The following is a 6,775-nucleotide window of genomic DNA, read 5'->3' as shown; positions in this document are numbered from 1 at the left end:
GCAAAATTCAGCCAAATCACGACGACTCCTTTGTAAAGGGAAATGATAAATGTGCCCCTCTTCATCACATGGGAAACCCAATTGCAGTGTACGTGGCAATCAAATCCGTTGAATCCTTCTGACATGAAGTAAATCAGCCCCTCTGCAGTCATTGATACACTGCAGCTAAGTGTCCCAAGTGATCAAAAGGGGCGCATTTATCATTTCCCCTTTGTAAATTGCTAAACTATATGATTGTTTTTGCAAATAAGACAAAGTAGAAAACTTCATTTGTAAATATCATTTATAAAACTGCAAGAAAAAACATCCTCCATGTAATAAATATGTGCTTTTACGAGATAAATTAATATAGAGACGGTAAGATAATGATATTTAATTTCAAAACAGTGTGCATACCCTGCAAATAACTTTTTTTATTGGTAAAACTACTAAAAACCCCCTAAATCAAAACTAGTATACTAGAAACCCCCAAAAATTTTCTTAATTACCAATAACAACATCTTTTTGCAATAATTAGCTTTAAGGTACCTACTTTACCCTTAATATATTACGCTTGGTACAAATCCTTATTATATTATTCTAAAAGCCTAGACCTTGAAATTTCGTCAACCAACTTTTGCCACAATTCCTTACCCCTGTTTAACAAATTCTTCCCAGTACGTCAATTTTAGCTAGGGCATTTTTGCCATTTTGGTGTTGCTTTCCCCCCCAAGACACATGCAAATATCACGTCACATGTAACCCTTGTCATGCCACGCGTTTTCAAGACCCTTCTTGGCTTTGATTTCTCCGCTAATGTAATACGTGTCCCACTCCCACCTTCGCAGTACACTCTTCCTTTTAACAAAGCCTCAACTTTCTTCTCTCCGCTTGCAGTTCTTCTTCCCATGGTTTTGCGGAATCAGTGCTCTGAAACCCTAGCTTCAGGCCTATTCGACAAGAAGAATGTGGGTATTTTTCTTCGAAATGGAGCATACACTCATTACTTAGTTCTATTTTACATTATTCTCTAAGATTTTTCTTGTTGTGTATATTTTTAGGGTCTGATGCTATCTAGATGAGATCTTTCTAGTCTTTTAGGGTTCCTCTGAAGCCATCTGGATTTTTAATTATTTTTTTTATTGTTTAAGGATTTCCGAGTCCGTTAAGGTCCGATTTTTTTCTAGGGTTCTTAAGGTCTTGATTTGCTTATACTTTCCGTTTCCCATTTTTTTATGATTGCAATGCATTGACAGATTTACACTCACACAATCAACTCGGTTTTCATTTTTCCTGATTTCTATAGTGTGCTTTTGTTGATTCATGTGTGGATGCATGATAATCTTACTTCTTTGTTGATTTTGACACAATTTCGGGTTTGTCAATATTGGAAGAGCATAAACTCCTCTCATTAAGGTATTATATATTGAATGTCTTTTTTCACATACATTTGTTTTTATTTGATGCTAATGCCATTTGTTCTTGAAAATGACTCTAATGCCATTTTTTCTTGGCTCTTCAAATAATTTTACGGTTCTCCATGCAAATATTTTTTACAAGCATCCAAAGAGGTCCAATGTTTTTTTTTTTTTTTTGGTCAGTGGCCTTTTCTTTTGGCATTTGGGTGGGGTTGAAAATAAATAAACTAAGTGTTTTCTATAAATAATTAACACTTCTTTGTATTTTGCAAGAAACTCAAAGAAATCGTATTCTTCAATCCAGATTCAGGATTTGCAGATTCTGTTTGCGTATTACCTTTGCGCTTATTTTGACTTTCAAGTGATACCATATTTCGTCGCTCTTTCACTTAAATTTAAGATGCTCATTTTTAGGTTGTCATTATTCTTGATAAATATTGTTTGTTTGTTTTCTTATTAGTGTTGTTTTGTTTTGTTTTATTTTATTTTTTCATTTTCAAAGTTTACCTTGCTCATGGTTTGTCCCTTGCAAAACTTGTTAGGCTTATTGTTTTTAGATCGTCAAAACTTTAGTCATGTTACCATTCAAAAAAAGAAAAAGAAAAAAAGAACTTTAGTCATGTTGTCCTTATCCACACCCACTGTTTGAGGGAATGCTAAATGCACGATGTTTATTAAAATCAAAAGGGAAAGACTTTCATTCTTGTTTTTGGACACAAACTGTTTGAGGAAATGCTACATGCACAATACTTATTAAAATGAAAAAGGGGAAGACCTTCCATTCTCATTTTTGTAATTTTTATATGCTTAAAATTTATGAAACATTGGACTTTTAAGGCATCTTTGATTTTTTTTTATTCTACTTGATGATTCATGTCAATGCTGAATTACTATTTTTGCTTCTCTTAGTGGTTATATATTATTTTTTGTCATCTAATTGGATACTGAAAGTCCACTGCATAAGCAGGTACATACAGTAGCAGAAAATTTAATTTCTTCAATGGCAGTTTCATACCACACAGAATTGTTAGTGGTTGTTCTACTAAACATTTATTTGATGGTATATTGGATATTTGGCTATCAGGCATGGTTTCTTGCCTCTTGAGGTATAGATCGTTGACTCTCCACATGTATTGTTGTGTGCTTATTTTTTCATATTCCCTTTCCTTTTACATTTTGTTTTATGGGTTTTTGTTAGTTCCATTTATTGCTGAATTTTTATGTTTGGCTCTTATCAATTCAAATTTTTTTACCTCCGTCTCCATAGACAGGTTGGTATTAAGATGATGTGGGTTGGGTTTTCAGGCTTCCCTTACTAAGTTTATTTCTCTTATGGGAATTTTCTGCCGGCTGGTTTTTTTCTTCTCTTCATCTGAGTTTTCTTTTTCTACTGGGTTGCAGATTTGCTGAGGAGGGATTTTCGCTCTAGCTTTTTATTACACTGTAATATTATAGATATCCTTCAACTGCTATAAAATGGCTTTCTTCTTTATCTCGAAGGATACAGCAGAAACACAATGGCAAAACTGAGTTCTCAATGACGTTGCTTTTAGATTTTGTTATCTTCTTTTATTGTGCCCAAAATAAGAAAATGGCGTAATGGACGGTATTGATTTGATATTTCGATTTCCGTGAAGAGGTTCATTTTCTATGTTTGCTCCATTCTTTTTCCTCATTTTGCTTCTAAGGCAATATCATTCGTTATATATTTCTTTTTTTTTTCTTTGCTTTGATACCAGGTAATTTCTGTTTTTCTTGAATTCTTTTCCTTTCTCTCATTTTTTTCCTCTTAAAGTGGGGTTTTCTTAGGCTTTATACTGTTGTTTTTGTTTTATTTTTCCCTTGAATATTTGGCGTGACTTTATTTTGGGGTGATTTTCCTATATCTTTTCTCTTTATTTGATATTTTTTGTTGGAGGTGATCTTTTACCTTTTTCCTCATTGGTGTAAATATCTTCATTTTTGGGTTTTGATCCATTTTCCCTTCATTTTGCTTGCTAATATACTTGCTTTCTTAATTTTGTTTTCTAAATAAATAATTGAAACTCACCGTTGAGTTTGCTTATACTTTCCGCATTAAACCTTTCCAATTGAAGCTAACTCCATTTGGCTTCTCACATAGGCCACATTATTGCAATTTGCACAGCTTAAAATACATGCTTCCAAGACAGTTTAAAATCTTGATGAAATTATAATTTCCACCTTGGTCAAATGGCGGTCAATGGAACCCTAATTAATTATTTACTAGAGATCTTTCAAATATATATAGTTATTTGGGAAAAAGTAGGCCTACATGTACATAATAAGATATGTTAATCAGAAGAGAGATTATAAGCCTAACCAAATGCCAATAAGAATATCATGACTGGATTATCCTAAGTCCTTGATCCGTCAAGTTTTTTTATTTACTCTTCTATCAAGAATAGATAAAGGATTGGGCTAAGGATGTTGAAGGAAATCATTGACACTGCAATTTAAAGGGCTTTGAAGAGTAACCACACCGAAGTCCTTAAACATCAATCACATTTTTATAACTTCCACACTGGGGTACGGGAATTGTATGATGAACTCCCATCCCATGCCCGACAACAAAGTCAAATCTTGAAGAGGTATTTGTAGACTCAGAATGGGCAATCAGACTGAATAAAAGATGGAATGATGGTTCTGAATGGATCTGTACTTCAGTTTAATATCGGATACGTGGTCCATTGGATCACATCATATTAATGGTGGATGTTCTTTCTACTTTGTAGTATATTGCAGAAGGTTAGAGAGGAGCGAGGATTAGCATCTTATAGAGCAGAAACATAGCCATCAGCAGAGGAGGTAACCATTCTCCAGCCACAAGCATCTACTGAATTGATATCCCAGTTTGCCAATAGATTATTTGAGTCATTCAGATCATTTTTTATGGCCATCAAATGCTGATGATTTGTCCCTTGTAAATCATGTTAGGCTCATTGTTTTTTTATAGATAAAACTTTAGTCACGTTGTCTCACTAAAAATAATAAGAAGACATGTAGAGGGACTCACGGAAAGGGATCTTACAGTTGTAAACTGTGGAGGAACAATATAAATAATTGAGAGAAATATGAACAAAAATGGAAGGACAACAAAATTCTCTTCATTAACATGGCGCATCCAAATTATCTGAGCCATTCACTGTTTAGGCTCATATGGATTCTTGAATCCACTATCTTGGCTTCCATGCTGCTCATTCATCCCACTAGTTGCAAGAATATAATTGAAAGTAATGTACAATTTGTAGGTTATATGAGCTCACTATTCATTTTTATTACTAACTATTCACAAGACTCTCGTATGGGTTCATAAATTTGAGTTTTGGGTTTTATACCTTTATGTCTTCCAGTTCTATGTAATAGGATGGGATGGAACCGAAAAGGGTGCGTCAGCGTATCTAAATGCAAGAATATAATTGTAAGTAACAAAGATCTACTTATTTATTTTAAAAATCATTTGCTAACTATGTTATTGTTCATTTTCTTTTCTTTTTTGCTAGACGTTCAATTCTTTCTTTTTTTCATTTACGGATTGTCCCATGTCTCCTCCTCCTTGGGCATTTATCTCTTTTATTTGGTGCATTTTCTAATTGTCGAGCTCTCATGAGTTCACTTAGAATCAACTCACACTGTGGAAATACCCCTCAATGGTTAAGATTATTGAACTTACTGGTCATACTTTTCCAGAGCTCTCCTCCATTCATGGCTCAGGTATGAATACAAATACAACTCTTTCTTTTCTTATGAAATCTTAGGATATTATATATGGGTTTATTTAATTTTCTTGGATTTGGTTGTCTCTAACCTATTTATTAATTTCTTTTCAGAGCCCGGATGATTGCACAACAGTAGCCTCTCAAGCAGGGGATGAGACCCAAAAAGTCTTTGGTCAAAACAACAAGTGCTGCATGGCTATTTGCAAGCTCAAACCACATCACATTAAGAGTTTAAGCAATGGCCATTTGCAAACTTAAATCACATCAAATGAAGAGTTCAAGAGATGGTTGAGTTTAAAAGATGTGTTTTGTTTGTTGGTTATGGGAGACTTTTCAAGGTCTAATTTCCTTTTCCCTTTCTTTTTAACCATGTTCTTCCCATTGTGGGAACCTCTGTCATTCATAAAAAATAATTTTCTGCATTTTTATGAAGTATTTTCTTCAAAAATATGTATTTAGTTCATGCATTTCTGTTATGTTAAGTAAGCGATTGGTGTTATTGAATCTTTGAAATAACATAAAAAGCATTCAAGATATTATTTGGCAGTATTACCGGCTCAAAAAAAATAATTATTTGGCACTATTTGAAATTATTATTTTGTTCCAATGCAGATCAATCTCAACAAGTTCCAGGGATTCCTCCTCCAGTTCAGATATCCAAGAGAGGACTTTGGAGTGGTCTTCTGAGTTCAAATATCCAAGAGAGGATTTCGGATTGGTCTAGGTACGGTTGTCCATAGAGCAGCATCATCTACATGTGTCACAAAGCAGAAAAACATGTGTATGGTGCTGCCACAAGGAAATATGAATTTAACCTTTGCCCCTCTTAAGTGCTTCCCTCTTAGCCCTGGGAACACATTGCATATGATATTTTGTTGGTGGTAAATTCTCTCAGCAGTAAAATATTATGGTTAAGAAAAAGAAAATGACTAGATTGAATGATTAGGAAAAGTTAATCTTGATTTTGATTGTTTTAATGACTAAATTGCCAAACTACTTATTGCCTATTCAGGTCACTTATTCAAGCCATCGGTCGGTCATACTTTCTCACCCATGTTGGATTTGTTGGATTGATTCAAGACGGACAAGCTTCTGGGTGCCAGTGATATTGTGTTGTTGGATGATGTGTATGCATTGTACATTAAGGATAAAGAATATATATGTGGCCATTGTTCAACATGCTTCATATAGATTTGCTTCCTTTATTTCTGTAGGTAACTTGAGTGAATCAAGATCTTAGGTAGTCATGTTTGAAGATAATATGAAATGGGCAAGGAAATTGAACTTTACAAGTGGGTCGTGGTGCAGGGAAAAAACTATATATTTAGAGGTTTAACCTTTCTAATTTGGATTGCATGGAAAATATTGATAGTATGTCTTATCAGCTGTATTCTTGTAACTGGTCTGGTCATTTATAAATATAAGCTACTAATTGGAGATGTGATGTCAAGCGCTACTGACGTGATAGAAGTTAGGCCAGTTGGCTGACATGCCAGAAGTTAGGAATGTTCTAGTTTTGTGTAATGATATGCACGTCCATGAGAGGAACCTGTTATTTAATCCTATTTTTTCTTCGATGTTTTGCTTTGAGAGGTTTCTTGTGTAGTTTAGGCATATACTAATCATTGGTATCCCCATTGG

The 6,775-nt window shown here is 34.1% G+C and overlaps 1 long non-coding RNA gene across 10 annotated transcripts; it reads left to right on the top strand.

The window, feature by feature from the left end:
* The first annotated feature begins 790 nt into the window (after positions 1–790).
* LOC143882055 (uncharacterized) lies at positions 791–6,479 on the top strand. 10 transcript variants are annotated; one of them, XR_013252083.1, is made up of 9 exons: positions 791–947; positions 2,365–2,503; positions 2,799–2,840; positions 4,151–4,223; positions 4,769–4,836; positions 4,919–5,129; positions 5,246–5,472; positions 5,747–5,858; positions 6,147–6,479. It is a non-coding gene; the product is annotated as an uncharacterized LOC143882055 (long non-coding RNA). The 10 variants fall into 10 exon arrangements; XR_013252090.1 differs by lacking the exon at positions 2,799–2,840 and having other exon boundaries at positions 5,036–5,129; XR_013252086.1 differs by lacking the exon at positions 2,799–2,840 and having other exon boundaries at positions 5,017–5,129.
* Positions 6,480–6,775: the final 296 nt, after the last annotated feature.

This window comes from Tasmannia lanceolata, unplaced genomic scaffold (assembly GCF_043159265.1).
Source record: "Tasmannia lanceolata isolate RefF3 unplaced genomic scaffold, GAP_Taslan_0.1 ptg000007l, whole genome shotgun sequence".
In the NCBI taxonomy this organism is placed as follows: Eukaryota; Viridiplantae; Streptophyta; class Magnoliopsida; order Canellales; family Winteraceae; genus Tasmannia; species Tasmannia lanceolata.
Note: the sequence above shows the minus strand (reverse complement) of the source record. Positions and strands in the feature narration are given on the sequence as shown.